The sequence below is a fragment of the Hylobates moloch genome, unplaced genomic scaffold (genome assembly GCF_009828535.3).
Source record: "Hylobates moloch isolate HMO894 unplaced genomic scaffold, HMol_V3 SCAFFOLD_2, whole genome shotgun sequence".
Taxonomy (NCBI): domain Eukaryota; kingdom Metazoa; phylum Chordata; class Mammalia; order Primates; family Hylobatidae; genus Hylobates; species Hylobates moloch.
Genome location: NW_026652277.1, coordinates 58,035,349 through 58,050,324, shown reverse-complemented (window position 1 = coordinate 58,050,324; position 14,976 = coordinate 58,035,349).

Below are 14,976 nucleotides of genomic sequence, written 5' to 3'. Positions count from 1 at the left end.
GAATACTATGCAGCCATAAAAATGAATGAGATCATGTCCTTTGCAGGGACATGGATGAAGCTGGAAGCCATCATCCTCAGCAAACTAACACAGGAACCAAACACTGCATGTTCTCACTCAGAAACTGGAGTTGAACACTGGGACCACATGGACACAGAGAGGGGAACAACACACACTAGGGACTGTTGAGGGGTAGGTGGTGAGGGGAGGGAAACTAGAGGATGGGTCAATAAGTGCAGCAAACCACCATGGCATGTATACCTATGTAACAAACCTGCACATGTGTCCTTTTTTTTTTTTAGAAAAAGTAAAGAAAAAAAGAGAAAACCTTAATAACTTAATGCCTCAAGTAACTAGAAAAAGTAACTAGAAAAAGAAGAATGAACTAAGCCCAAAGTAGCATGCAAAATGAAATAATAAAGATTAGAGTAGAAATAAATGGACTAGAAAATAGAAAAACACTAGAAAGATAAAAAAGATAGTTTTTTTTGCAAAGATAAGTAAAATTGACAATTCACTAGATAGACTAAGAGATAGGAGAGCTAAACAAAATCAGAAATGAAAGAGTTGACATTACAACTGATGTTTATGAAATAAAAAAAACATAAAGGCCTACTATGAACAATTACATTCTAACAAATTGGACAACCTGGAGGAAATAGATCTATCCTTAGACAAATATAAACTACTGAGACTGAATCAAGAATAAATAGAAATCTTGAACAAACCAATAATTAATGAGGATAATGAATTAGCAATCAAAACTTGCCAAAAAAGTCAGGAAACAACAGGTGCTGGAGAGGATGTGGAGAAATAGGAACACTTTTACACTGTTAGTGGGACTGTAAACTAGTTCAACCATTGTGGAAGTCAGTGTGGTGATTCCTCAGGGATCTAGAACTAGAAATACCATTTGACCCAGCCATCCCATTACTGGGTATATACCCAAAGGACTATAAATCATGCTACTATAAAGACACATGCACACGTATATTTATTGCGGCACTATTCACAATAGCAAAGTCTTGGAACCAACCCAAATGTCCAACAACGATAGACTGGATTAAGAAAATGTGGCACATATACACCATTGAATACTATGCAGCCATAAAAAATGATGAGTTCGTGTCCTTTGTAGGGACATGGATGAAGCTGGAAACCATCATTCTCAGCAAACTATCGCAAGGACAAAAAACCAAACACTGCATGTTCTCACTCATAGGTGGGAATTGAACAATGAGAACACATGGACACAGGAAGGGGAACATCACACACCGGGGACTGTTGTGGGGTGGGGAGAGGGGGGAGGGACAGCATTGGGAGATATACCTAATGCTAAATGACGAGTTGATGGGTGCAGCACAGCAACATAGCACATGTATACATATGTAACACACCTGCACCTTGTGCACATGTACCCTAAAACTTAAAGTATAATAATAATAAAAAAAAATTAAAAAAAAAAAAAGAAAAAAAAAAGTCCAAGACCAGGTAGCCTTACAGATAAATTCTGCCAAACATTTAAAAAAGAACTAATACCAGACCTTCTTAAATACTTCCAAAATATAAAAGGGAACACTGCAATCTCATTTTATGAGGCTATCACCTTACTACCAAAACCAGATAGACTCCACAAAAAAAGAAAACTATAGGCCAATATCCCTGATGAAAATAGATGTAAAAATTGTCAATAATATGTTTGCAACATGAATTTTGCAATGTGAATTCAATAGTACATTAAAAGGATGACATCATGACTAAGTGGAATTTATCCTTGAGATGCAAAAATGGTTCAACATATACAAATTAAACGATGTGATACATTATTTAACAGAAAGAAGAATAAAAATCATATGATAATCTCAATGGATGCAGAAAGAGCATTTGACTAAATTCAATACCCTTTTATAGTAAGAAGTCTCAATAAATTAGGTATAGAAGAAAATTACCTCAATGCAATAAAGGCCATATAGGAAAAGCCCACAGGTAACATTATGCTAAATTGTGAAAAACTCAAAGTCCTGTAAGATCAGGGAAAAGGTAAGAATGTTCACTTTTACTATTTCTATTCAAAATAGTACTGGAAGCCCTAACCAGAGAAATTAGGCAGGAAAAACAAAAAAGGCATCCAAATTAGAAAGGAAGAAATAAAATTACCTCTGTTTACAGATGACATCATCTTATATATGGACAACCCTAAAGACTACACACACACACACACACCCTATCCGAACTAATATACAAATTCATTAAAGTTACAGGATACAAAATCAGCATTGAAAACTCAGTTGTGTTTTTACACACTAACAACAAACTTTCTGAAAAGAAATAACCTCAAAATGGACTAAAGACTTAAGCATAATACCTGTATCCATGAAACTCCTAGAAGAAAACATAGGGAAAAAAACACCTTGACCTTTCCTTTGGAAATGGTTTATTCGATACGACACTGAAAACAAGGCAACAAAAGCAAAAGTAGATGAATGGAATTATATCAAACTAAAAGGCTTCAGTACAACAAAGGAAAACAACAAAATTAAGTAGCAACATACAGAATAGGAGAAAATATTTGTAAACTGTGTATCTCATAAGATGCTAATATCCAAATATATAAAGAACTATTATAACTCGATAGTAAAGAAAAAATCTGATTTAAAAATAGGTGAAGGAACTGACTGGACTTCACTCCAAAGAAGACATGGAACAGTGCTTAACATCATTAATCATCAGGGAAATGCAAATCAAAACCACAATGAGATATCCCCTTATACCTAGTGTTGTCGAAAATGTAGAGAAAAAGGAATCCTTGTACATTGTTGGTGGGAATGTGAATTGGTATAGCCACTATGGAAAATAGTATGGAAATTCCTCAAAAAATTAAAAATAGGACTACCGTATGATCCATCAATCCCTCTTCTGGACATATATCCAAAGGAAGTGAAACAATATGTCAAAGATGTATCTACACACATATGTTCATTGCAGCATTATTCACAATAGCCAAGACATGGAAGCAACCAGAATGTCTATTTATGGATGTGTGGATAAAGACAAAGTCACACACACACACAGACACACACACACACTCCCTCACACTTACAGAGGGGAATATTATTCATCGTTAAAAAAGAAGAAAATCTTGCAATTTGTGACAACATGGATTAATCTGAGGGACATTATGCCAAGTGAAATAAACCAGACACAGAAAAACAAATACTACATGATTTCACTTATGAGGAATCTAAAACAGTCAAACTAATGGAAGCAGAGAGTAGAAGGTGGTTGCCAGGGGTTGCAGGGAGGGGGAGATTAGGAGTTATTGTCAATTGGTACAAAGTTTCAGTCAAGCAAGATGAATAAGACCTAGTCTATTATATGGCATAGTAGTACTTATAGTCTATTGTACTATAACTTAAAATTTACTGAGGTGATAGATCTTATGTTAAGTGTTCTCATCATGAATAATAATAATTGTAATTAATAAAGGGGACATGAGAAAACTTCTGGATGTGGTATGTTTATGGCATTGATTATGGTAGTGGTTTTACAAGTATATTTTTATTTAAGCTCACCAAGTTATATAGATTAAGTATGTACAGTTTGTGTATGTCAATTGAACCTCAATAAAGTGGTTTTTTAAAAAAGAAAAAGATTTCGTTCTATGGTGCTAGAGACAACAAGTTGTTCATGACATTTGGGTTTTCTTCCTTTGTTGGAACAGAAAGGTGAAGGGTTGAGATCTACGAATCATTTTTATTTTCTAGGTTCCAGTTCCTTGGAATCCTAAGCCTCAATACCACAAAGAAAAGGGAAACAAAAAAGTGCTGAAATCAGCTCCTTTGGAAGTGCAGCAGGTGAGGAGAAACCCATACGCTTTAAAACTAGAGACACTGACACACACATAAAATACGTTACAAATGCCAGGTGTGAAGGGATCAATGAATCTAAGCATGTCTGTTACCCATTTGTAGCACATTGTTTGGGAAGCTCTGAAATAGGAAAGATCACTTTTTCTGATTTCTCAAGATATTGAAGGTAATAATTTTTACTTTTTGATATTAATGGCTGGCAAAACCAACTATTATATTACTTATAGTAGAAGGCAGAAGTCTATTACAAAAACTGCAAGGACTTGGGTGATCACCACTGTTTTGAATTCCATAGAGACAGCTCTGCCTGTGAAAAATGTTTTCTAAGATTATTAATTTTTTAATCAATAGAAGAAAGCATTTAAGAAAATCAAAATGACAGGCTTTTTATATTAAAGTTGTCATAAGGACTTATAATTCTTTCATAGATGATAACATAATAAAAAGTGCTAGTAAAACATCTGATTTATACATGATTCCCAGTCTCACAAACAGCAGTGTCTCAACAAAACTTTAGCGAATGTATAAAATAATACGTGGGATTTTATCCACAAATACAATTAGTATTGAAAACATTTTCCTTGTTGGATTCATATGCAGGCAAGTCTTAGTAATTTCAGCCAATGAAACAAAACAGCAATAGCCAGGTTAAAGATTTGGAAACCTGTAAAGTGAAACTTAAAAATTAAGAACAGTATAATTGCTAAATATATTTTACATCCATTACTTTAATTAATTTCATATACAGAAACTAGAGGAATGACTAATATTTGTTTATGCCAACTGTATTTTAAGCTACTTGCTTGAGTGAAAGATAAGGCCATTTCCTTTCACAAGTCAATAATTTTTTTCTTAAACCCTTATTAACAATATTCAGTTGCTTAACAAAATCTAATTAGAATTGATACTACGTGGGTATACTTTTACTTAGCACACATTGGAATAATCTTAGATTTTGAATCAGTTGCAGTGTAGTATAACAATGTTCTATTCTATATTCAAGACTCTTTTCAAAGCTGTAAAGAAAGGCTATGTCTCTACGGAGTTAGCAGTTTAATATTCTTCACTCCACTAAACAACCAATTAAATTCATTGAACCTTTTCCTCCACAGAAAATTCAACTCAGAGAAAAGACCCAATCTAATAGCTTCAACTTAGAACTATTGCTTCTAGAAGCAGGAATAAAGATTATTGTCTCTGCACTTAGACTCAGCCAGAATGGCATGTAATTTAATATGTATTAATGCATACATTGTGTATTGGAGTCCAGTGAATTTAAAGAAGAAAGAATTAGGGAGACAAAACTATCCTCTTTTCAGCATCAACACAATGCTTACAATCTGTTTTTAAAGTTTTTAAAATATAATTGAATAGCTACCTATTCATAATGACAACCTGTACACATGCATGTGTGCATACACCCATATACACACAATACATGCGCACACACAGCCATAGCAGCAGCAGCTGTATTTCCTCTTCTTCCTCATTCTTCTTACCATTTTAACTCTGCTCCAAAACTGTTATGGATGATCTTGCAAATATATCCACATCTTAATCCACAGAACCTGTGAATATGCTACCTTACATGCAGAAGAAACTTTGCAGATGTGTGTAAGGTTAGGGAAGCTGAGATGGAGAGATTCCCCCAGATTATTTTGGTAGGCCCAGTGTAATCACACAAATCCTTAAAGTCAGAAAGTATGTCATAGATATGATTAGAGAGAGAGAAGACAAAAGAAGGGCTGGAGGATGGAAGGAGAGTCTGAAAGAGATGTGAGATAATGGATCTGAAGGAGGAAGAAGGGAGACATGAGCCAAGGAAGGTGGATATCTTTTAGAAGCTAGAAATGGACCCCAGTTGACTGCTAACAAGGAACCACAGGAGACCACAGTCCTACAACCACAAGGAACTGAATTCAGCTGACAATCCAAATGAGAAAGGGAACAGTATCACCCTGAAAGCCTCCAAAATGAATGCAGTCTTCTAGCAACTTGATTCAGCCCAATGAGATCCATATCAGATGGATGATCTCTAGTACTTTAAAATAACAAGTTTGTATTGTTTAAAACACTAAATTTGTGGTGATTTGTTACAGCAGCAACAGAAAACTAATGTACTAAAATGTGTAAACAAGGAAAAATTGTACTCTAAGAAACAACAAAGACAGCTCTGTCTACATCTGCATATTTCAGATGTAGAATAATCTTAGATTATTCTGAGGCATGTTCTAGTTATTTTCTAGACATAAATGGCCTAAGGCCAGATCCTTAAAAATTACTGCAGGCTTTTACACAATGGCAGAGTATGAAAGGAAATGCTGCGGATGCCATCATTGAGAGATGTAGGATGTTTCTAGGGCCAGTTTTGCCTCTTGAATATGTGTATCAGCCACTCTGGTTCTGGCCAACACCAGAACACACTGCTTTGTCACTGCAGGGTGACATTTAGATACACAGGGTGTTGCTTCCTTCTTAACCTGTTGTGCTTCCAAAGGAGCACATTATTCTTACTAATACTGACAGTCGGGGCACATCTTTTTGCTTTTTCTTTGTTACTAATATTGAAGATTGGGATTATAAAAGACTTAAACAATATGAAAGATCCATTAGGTTTCAGGCCTTCATCTTTCTGATCTAAATAGAGGGACAAAACTTAAGATATTATGAACACTGGGAAACACATGTGATGCTCCAAGAATCTGAAGTCTCCAGAAAGAGGGCCTTCCAGATGATAGATACAGAGTGAGTGGTGGTTAAGAGATGAGCTCTAGGGTCTGACTCCTTGGGTTGGAATTGCAGCTCTGTCACTTCCAAGCTGAGGGAATTAAGCAAATAATTGCTTAATCTTTCTTTCAATTAAGGATGGTCAATAGAGTGATTAGCTCATAAGGCTGTTGTGTGGATTGTAAGTGCTCAACAGATGTCTTCTATTTTTATTAAATATTTACTGAGTTGACTGGATAGAATGATGTCACCCTTTCTCTTTTCTTCACAGGTAAGACATTGGGTGGCCAGTTGTTTTCAGAACATTTATTACTAAAACACTTCCTTACTATAGGAAATGCATCAAGCCTGACTGTAGATAAATAATAAGACACTTAGAGTAGTGGTTTTTTTTAAAACTTCCATAAAAAACAAGACATTTAGACTAGAGGTGGCTCTTTAAACTTCCCACGACCCCTAGGCTGCATGAGGATTTGGAAAGAGTATTGAGAGATCAGAATCAATTTTCTCAAAATTACCTGCTTTCCCATAGTTCTCCAAAGAATTCTGTCTTACTACTAGAAAAATCAGGCACGTGAAAACCCATGTGGAGTGATTGGAAGAGCACTAGGGGTGGGGGAATCTCAAACTATCTCCTCAGTGGCTGCTCTAGAACCCGAAATGCATCATTTGCTAATCATCTCTTTGACAATGGAAGGCTAAGAGGTTTCTTGGACCCTTACAAAGTAGATGAATAGCTTTGTTTCGTATGGAAAGGATGAGTGAGGACAGGTGAAGAGTAGAAATGAATGGCTTGAAATGATCTAGTTAGTATTTTATAATCAAAGGCTGTACCAAGACATGGGAAGAAACACTACAGATAACTTATAATGCAGTTTTTATTTGTCTTAAACTTATTCATGCAGGTAGCTTACAGGATTATGCGACTCGTAAGGCTTGTTTCACCCACTGGTTCCCAATCATTTCTTGCTCCTCAAAAGCAACTATTTCCAACTAGTTTGATTTTTAAAAAATTTTTGGCTGGGCATGGTGGCTCACATCTGTAATTCCAGCACTTTGGGAGGCAGAGGCGGGTGGATCACTTGAGGTCAGGAGTTCAAGACCAGTCTGACCAACACCCCCGTCTGTACTAAAAATACAAAAATTAGCAAGGTGTCGTGGAGCACGTATGTAATCCCAGCTACTTGGGAGGCCGAGGCAAGAGAACTGCTTGAACCTGGGAGGCAGAGGTTGCAGTAAGCCAAGATCATGCCACTGTACTGCAGCCTAGGCAACAGAGAGAGACTCCATATATAATAATAATAATAATAATAATAATAATAATAAAATAAAAACTAATTTAAAAAAATAAAAAAATTCCATATCACTAGCTGGCATGCTTATTTACATTGCTTCATATTATTTCAATACTAAGCCCTACATGTTGGCTTCCAGCTGCAGATAATAAGGGTTTTGTTTTTTCTCATACTCTACCTGCAGTCACACCATACACGTGAATACACTCTAGCTGCCGTCTCCCGATGTGATAACAAGCAGATTGATATCCACTGTTTACATCGTTATGATGATGGAGATGCTTTTGGCAATGGAGCCATTTTATATCTCTTGAGTATCTTTTCTTTCTTTTTGACCTTTTCCACTTTTAAGTTCTTTTGAATCCTAAGGCTATATCTCATTTTCCTTTGCCAATTTTTCTATTTATCACTAACTTATGGAAACTCTTCTCCAGCTGTGTTAATATTCTTTGCATGTATTCAAATATTAAATACATTCAGTAGCCTATCAATTTTACCTTCCTATAATCTCTCTCCAGTCCTTCTGATCTGCCCCAGTTTAGTTTGATTAATCTCAAGGCCTGCTACCTTACCATGATTTTGGTGATTTCTATCCCCACCATCCTTTATTGTATCCCTTGTTTGTCAGACTTCGTCTTCCTCTTTCATGGTTCACTTTCTTGTTTTCATAGAGAATATCCTCTAGGAGTTTCCTCCTCATTCAGTCAAACAAGTTTTTGCTACATATCCAGTGTGATGCACTGTTCCAGGCACTGAGGGTGCAGTGGGGATGCATCCTGATGGGATTGTATTTTGAAGAGCACCAAGATAGAAAAGGACCAAACCGCTTCCATCCACTTGCAGCAGAGACGATCCTGTCCCATCGGCCCTACAGAGCACTGATGTTGTAGGAGAGAGTTGGCAACATCTTCCTAGTATCCAGTTCCCAACTTTTCAGGTGAAAACATCCTTTTCTCTGGGAATGGTGCCTGCCTCCCCTACTTCATGTGATCACGACCACATGGTCTAGCCCAGGGATAGACAGATAGCAAAAGCTGAGCTTTTATATATAGACTTTTAGTGCATAGTCTGAAGTCACTAAACAGAATTATACGCCTAGAGCTCTCCATAGCTATGCCCCCTTTACCCCTTGAGCATGGAAGTTTGCCGCATTCAAAACTTGCTTCATTCTCCAGAGGTACAGTGCATCTACTCTGTGTAAGACATTGCACCAAATCCCATGAGCTACATCTGAAGAAAGCCTGCCTGCATACGGATAGAATAAGGTTAATGTAGACAGAATCAAAGTTGAGAGACAGAGAGAGAGAGAGATCCACATCATCTGTCTGTCCTGTACACCTCCAAATTCTACCCTTGGAATCCCAAATCCTTCCAGGCACTTAATTGCCCCCTTTTGCTTAGCTAATTTGATGTGAGTAATGAAAAGCAGTAAAAGAGAAATCAGCTATTGTGGAAAAATATTTGGAAGATCCTCTATTAAAGGCCTAGATCTCCCTGACAATCCAATATAATGGCTTCTCCCTCTCCCAGAAAATACGATGGGATTAAATAAAATTCTCCCATGTCTCTGGGCCTCTTCCAAATGACATTCCACATATTTGCAGTAAAGAAGGAGAGCAGATGAATATGTAAGATCAGCACATTCCCTGTGAAAAGAACACTTTTGTCAGGATGTAGTCTCTATGAGGTCAGGGATTTTTCTAATATTCACTCCCATGTCCCTCATGCTTAAAAAGTATTTGTTGAATGGATATACACAGGCATATATTCATATGTGTGAATGAACTTCTAACACATAAAAGATTGAAGGCCTATCATTGTCCTCAACAGAGAAATAGAGAACACTGTGTTGTGTGTTTCCCATAGGCCCTTAAGTTTTCTCTGAGTGAAACAACGAAAGAAGAAGACATCTCCATCCTTTGTCCCCCTAACCCCATCAAAATTTTTTTCTTTTCTTTTCTTTTTTTTTTTTTTTTTTTTTTTTTTGAGACAGAGTCTCACTCTGACACTCAGGCTGGAGTGCAGTGGTACAATCTCGCCTCACTGCAACCTCTGCCTCCTGGGTTAAAGCAACCCTCCTGCCTCAGCCTCCTGAGTAGCTGGAGACTGCAAGCATGCACCACCACACCTGGCCAGTTTTTATATTTTTGTGGAGATGGGGTTTTGCCATGTTGGTGAGGCTGGTCCCGAACTCCTGACTTCAAGTGATCTGCCCACCAGAAGATTTTTAAGGTTCATGACTTCTAATTGGATCAGACAAACCCTAAAAGGGTTATTGAATCACAACTTCAGGCAGAAGTACTAGGGTGATTTCTTCCTCATTGCAATGAAAGAAAACAAATTACAGTCCCTCCTACAGAGAGAAGATAGTGCCAGTTTTGACAGAATATAAAACACGAAGAAAAGGCAAAAAGAAAAAAATATTTTCTTAACACTTTTGGATAAAACCAGGCTTATCTTTGTTCTCAAGCTATTTCCAGGGAGCTAGAGTGGATGGGCCACTTAGCAATATCCTTATACACAAAATCTTTATTAGCAGATTGCTTCATGATGAAATATCAGGCAACTCATCAAAATGCTATTGATTATGTTATTAAAGAGTACAGATAGAAAATAATAAATCAATTGTGGTTGTTGCTTATTCAGACTTTTAAAGATATGTGAACAACCTGAGACTTCATCTTTAGAGAAGGGGATGAGGTTTAAATGGGGCAAGACTTCTTTTCCAGATAGCCAATATATCACTTTTTAGCTGAAAGGGACATAAAAACCCCATTTGGAGGCTGAGGGTATATTTTTCAATGTCTCAAATGAGCTTCTCTTTGAAATATTAATGATTCATTTCAATGGTGCCCAAGGAAGAAGTATTGGTGGTCAGACAACCAAAGCTACCTTCAAATTTGATGGTATTTTTCTTACATATGCTACATTCAATGGAAACATTCAATAGAAACTTTCTGGCATAGACTAAAAGATACAGCAAGACAAACCCTCACCACTTGGTGCTGAGGGACAAATCCAGCAAGTCATGTTGGAGTGTTTGTCTCCCTGCCACTGTCACTGTGAGACCCAGTTATTGGTATGAAGAGGTGTTGGGAAAAGACTATTACTGATTGCTTATGTCAAGTAAACAGATAAGCCAAGATGAAAGATCTGTAGTTAATGGTCTTTCTGCTTTTGCTCAACATAAAATCTAAACTTTTCGTATTGACATACTCATAATGAAATGAGTTAACTCTCAGAGTTATTTGGCCACTTTTTGTTCTGTTTTGTGTGTTGAAGCCAGGTGCTAATCTCATAAGCACATTCAATTTCAATTTTGCTAGTCTTTCTTCTTAGAACTTCTTCTGATTTTTATGTTTTTATTTGTTCATTTTTTATCTCCCACCCTTGAAAGTAAACTCCATTCTTTGTCTAGCATGTATAGAAGTGTGATCTCAGCTCCTACTATACATTGTAGGTCCCCAATAAATAATTGATAAATGACAGGAGGCTTTACCAGCATTTGACATCTTCCCTCAGAAGATTTCCATCTCTTCCTAACTTCAGTTTTTGAAATGGAAGGCATATGAATACACTGTAATTCTTTCCCTTAAAGAAAGAAAATTCACCTCAGATGCCTTTACCAGAGGACTGGCATTTGGAAAAAGAATCTAATACCAATTTTCCTGCTGAAAGAAGATTGCTGATAAAGATGATTATAATAGTCCTGGTTGGTAAATTTATTTTGATGATGCATTAACTATAGCTGGGTTTTCACCTATATGCTTTCAAAACATACACAGAAAGGGATTAACTTGAGTGACTAAATCAATATGGTTGTTAAAACTAGCAGATTAAGTAGTTATACAGTAAGTACAGATGACAGAGTACAATATAAAAATTGCTTATTACTCATCCTTAAATAAATTAATCATCTGTTTTGGACAGAGAAAATAAATAACTTCATCCAGAGAAACTCACTGAAAGAATACACTTCCTTAACATAAACAGTGGAAATAGAAATCATGTTTCATGAAGCAGTTTTCAAATATGCAGAGTCAATATGGTCTACAGTAACAAGATGAAGATTATTACTTTTCCTCAGTTGAATTTGCCTTATATAACCAACCAGTGTGTGAGTTGGTGAAAATGCCTGTAATGTCATATGGTTTTATAACATGGGGGTTAGACGCACCTGATTTATGTATTAGTTCCTATTGCTGCTATAAACAATTACCACAAACTTATTATTTTTTTTTCCATGGAGTCTCACTCTGTCACCAGGCTGGAGTGCAGTGGCACAATCTTGGCTCACTGCAGCCTCTGCATCCCAGATTCAAGCAATCCTCCTGCCTCAGCCTCCTGAGTAGCTGGGACTACAGGTGTGCACTGCCACACCCGGCTATTTTTTTTTTGTATTTTTAGTAGAGACGGGGTTTCACCATGTTGGCCAGGATGGTCTTGATCTCCAGACCTCGTGATCCACCTGCCTTGGCCTCCCAAAGTGCTGGGATTACAGGCATGAGTCACCGCACCCTGCCAAACTTACGGTTTTAAACAACATAAATTCATCATTTTATAGTTGTGGAGGTCTGAAGACTGAAATGGGTGAACAAGGTTAAAATTCTGGTTTCAGGAGGGCTGTTTTTCTACTGGAAACTCTGGAGGAGAATCTGTTTCTTGTCTTTTCTAGCTTCTAGAGGCTACATGCATTCTTTGGATCATGGCACCTTTCTCTATATTCAAAGCACATGACTCTAACCTCTGCTTCCACCATCAAATCTGTTCTCTGACTCTAACCCTCCTGCTTCCCTTTTATAAAAACCCTCGTGTTACATGCAGTGTGTTACACTACCCAGTTAATCAACGATAATCTTCCCCTCTCAAAATCCTTAGTTTAATTTTATCTCCTAAATCCTCCTTGCCATGTAAAGTAACATATAGGTTCCAGAGATTAGGACCTGGACATCTTTAGGGGATTATTGCTCTGTTTACCACTGTTTATATGCCTGCTTTGCCAATTATAAGGTGAAATTTGATGTTTCTGACCCTTTTTTATGTCTAGAATGGAATTATTACAAATCTCAGTGTTGTGAGAATTAAAGGAGACAAGTATAAAGCATTTACTACACTGGCTGGCACACAGTATCAATAAATTATAGTTAGTATGCAGGTTTTATTATCCTTGGATTTGGTAAATATGACAGACTGGCTCTTTGACTGACTTTAATTATAGACACATAAACCTTGGAAGTACAGAAGCTTTAATTTTTCATTTGCTTAAATGAAAGCCAACAGCTCATGTTTTCAATTTCTATAGCAAAACAATATGACCTATTCCTTAAAAGGGAAATAATAATGAGATCTCAAGAAGGAAATAGAAAGAAGCAATAAACATTTTGGAAAGTTCTGGCTATAGGAATTTTAACCAAAAGCCAATTTTACAACTGAGGGCACACTGACCCAGACACTCTTTGAACAGTGCCCCCAAGCACTCACAGGCTAGGAGCGTTTACAGGATGCTTTTCAGTTCTGTTTGCTTTACTAGTGATTGGCTCTTTGGGTGGTGAGTGGGGAATACAGATACACTCATAGTGGACAAACACACACCCACACATGTAATTTCAAAGAAAAGCAGCATATTAGCAAAGTACTGTGAGCAGTTGTCTTAAATAGGTTATGTGTGTACTCAATAAAGTACATTTCTTCCCTTTTACTTATTTATGAAAATTATTTAAAAATGCACTGTACATGTGTGCAAAAATATGAATATATTCTATCAAGGAGCACTTTTGATTTTTTTCCTTAAAAGCTATGTAATAATTCGTGCATGTGTATATTTAAGTAGTTCATCTTTAGCAATCCGCCCATTTGGGAAATTTATTTTTATCTCTAATTTAATTCCAATTTTTCTTGTAGAGAGATAAAAGCTAGTTATACTTTGTGTAAAAGACAGTCCAACATTTGAAGATTATTATAAAAGTCATACTAAGATTTATATAACAATCCTATAATTTGGTATAAATCTGTTAGTTGTGTCTTCATTTACATCTTATTTCTGTTTAACTTCATACACTGTGAGGATGATATTTGTTTACCTTTTGGCTCTTTTATAATTTGATTTGTTTTGATGTGAGTTTAGGAAAATTAGCAAGTAATAGAAAAAAATCGTTTAGCAAGTATATATTGAACATTTATTATATTGATGTCCTGTTATATTGATCTCCTATTATATTCTGAGAGAATATATAGGTCATGAAGTGGAACAAGTGAACCTGAATCCCAACTCTCATAGAATTTACATGTAGGGGACTATAGACAATGGACAAATCAACAATATGTTGATATGTTTGTTGTACTATGGCAGTGATATGTACTATGAAGAAAAATAACAAAAACAAAGGGGTATTAGGGGAGAAAAACAGTAAGAAGTTGTATTTCAGACTGAGTATGAACAAAGAAGCTCCCAACTGCTGTCAGCTAAGAGATGGCCAAAATGTTCTCTGGTTAGACATAAATAATTTCACAGAAAAGTAAAATCAGACCAGACCACCTTCGTGACTGTATTAGAGGAAGACAAAATGCAAACCAAATAGTAACCCTATCTGAGCACAGATAAATGCAATAATATTGTGCAAATCACAAAAATGATCAAACATTCCCTTCTTCCAGCTAATATAAATAATAGCTTTTGCTGATTCTTCATCAGTTATAGCTTTAGTCTCACAGCATTCATCCTAGTTAAAAATTGTTAAGAATTGTCCGTTTTCTGACAGCCTCCAATACAGAAGCAAAATCACGCTTCACTGAATCCTCCCTAAAATCACCTAGCACAAACCTGAGCCCTATGACAAATTCCTTCTAAAACTCCTTTATTGTACACTACATGGTTACTCATGGTGTGTTTCTCTCACTGCAATGAGCCAAGAAGCCCAACACCGACTCTAGGTGTGTTCCTCGTGGTCTTTGGCTGAAAGTCATAAACAAGAAAAGTCACTTCTAATTTATGTGTATTTTGTAGAGACAGAGTCTTGCCATATTGCCCAGGCTGGTTTCAAACTCAAAATACAAAAATTAGCCGGGCGTGGTGGTGTGCATCTGTA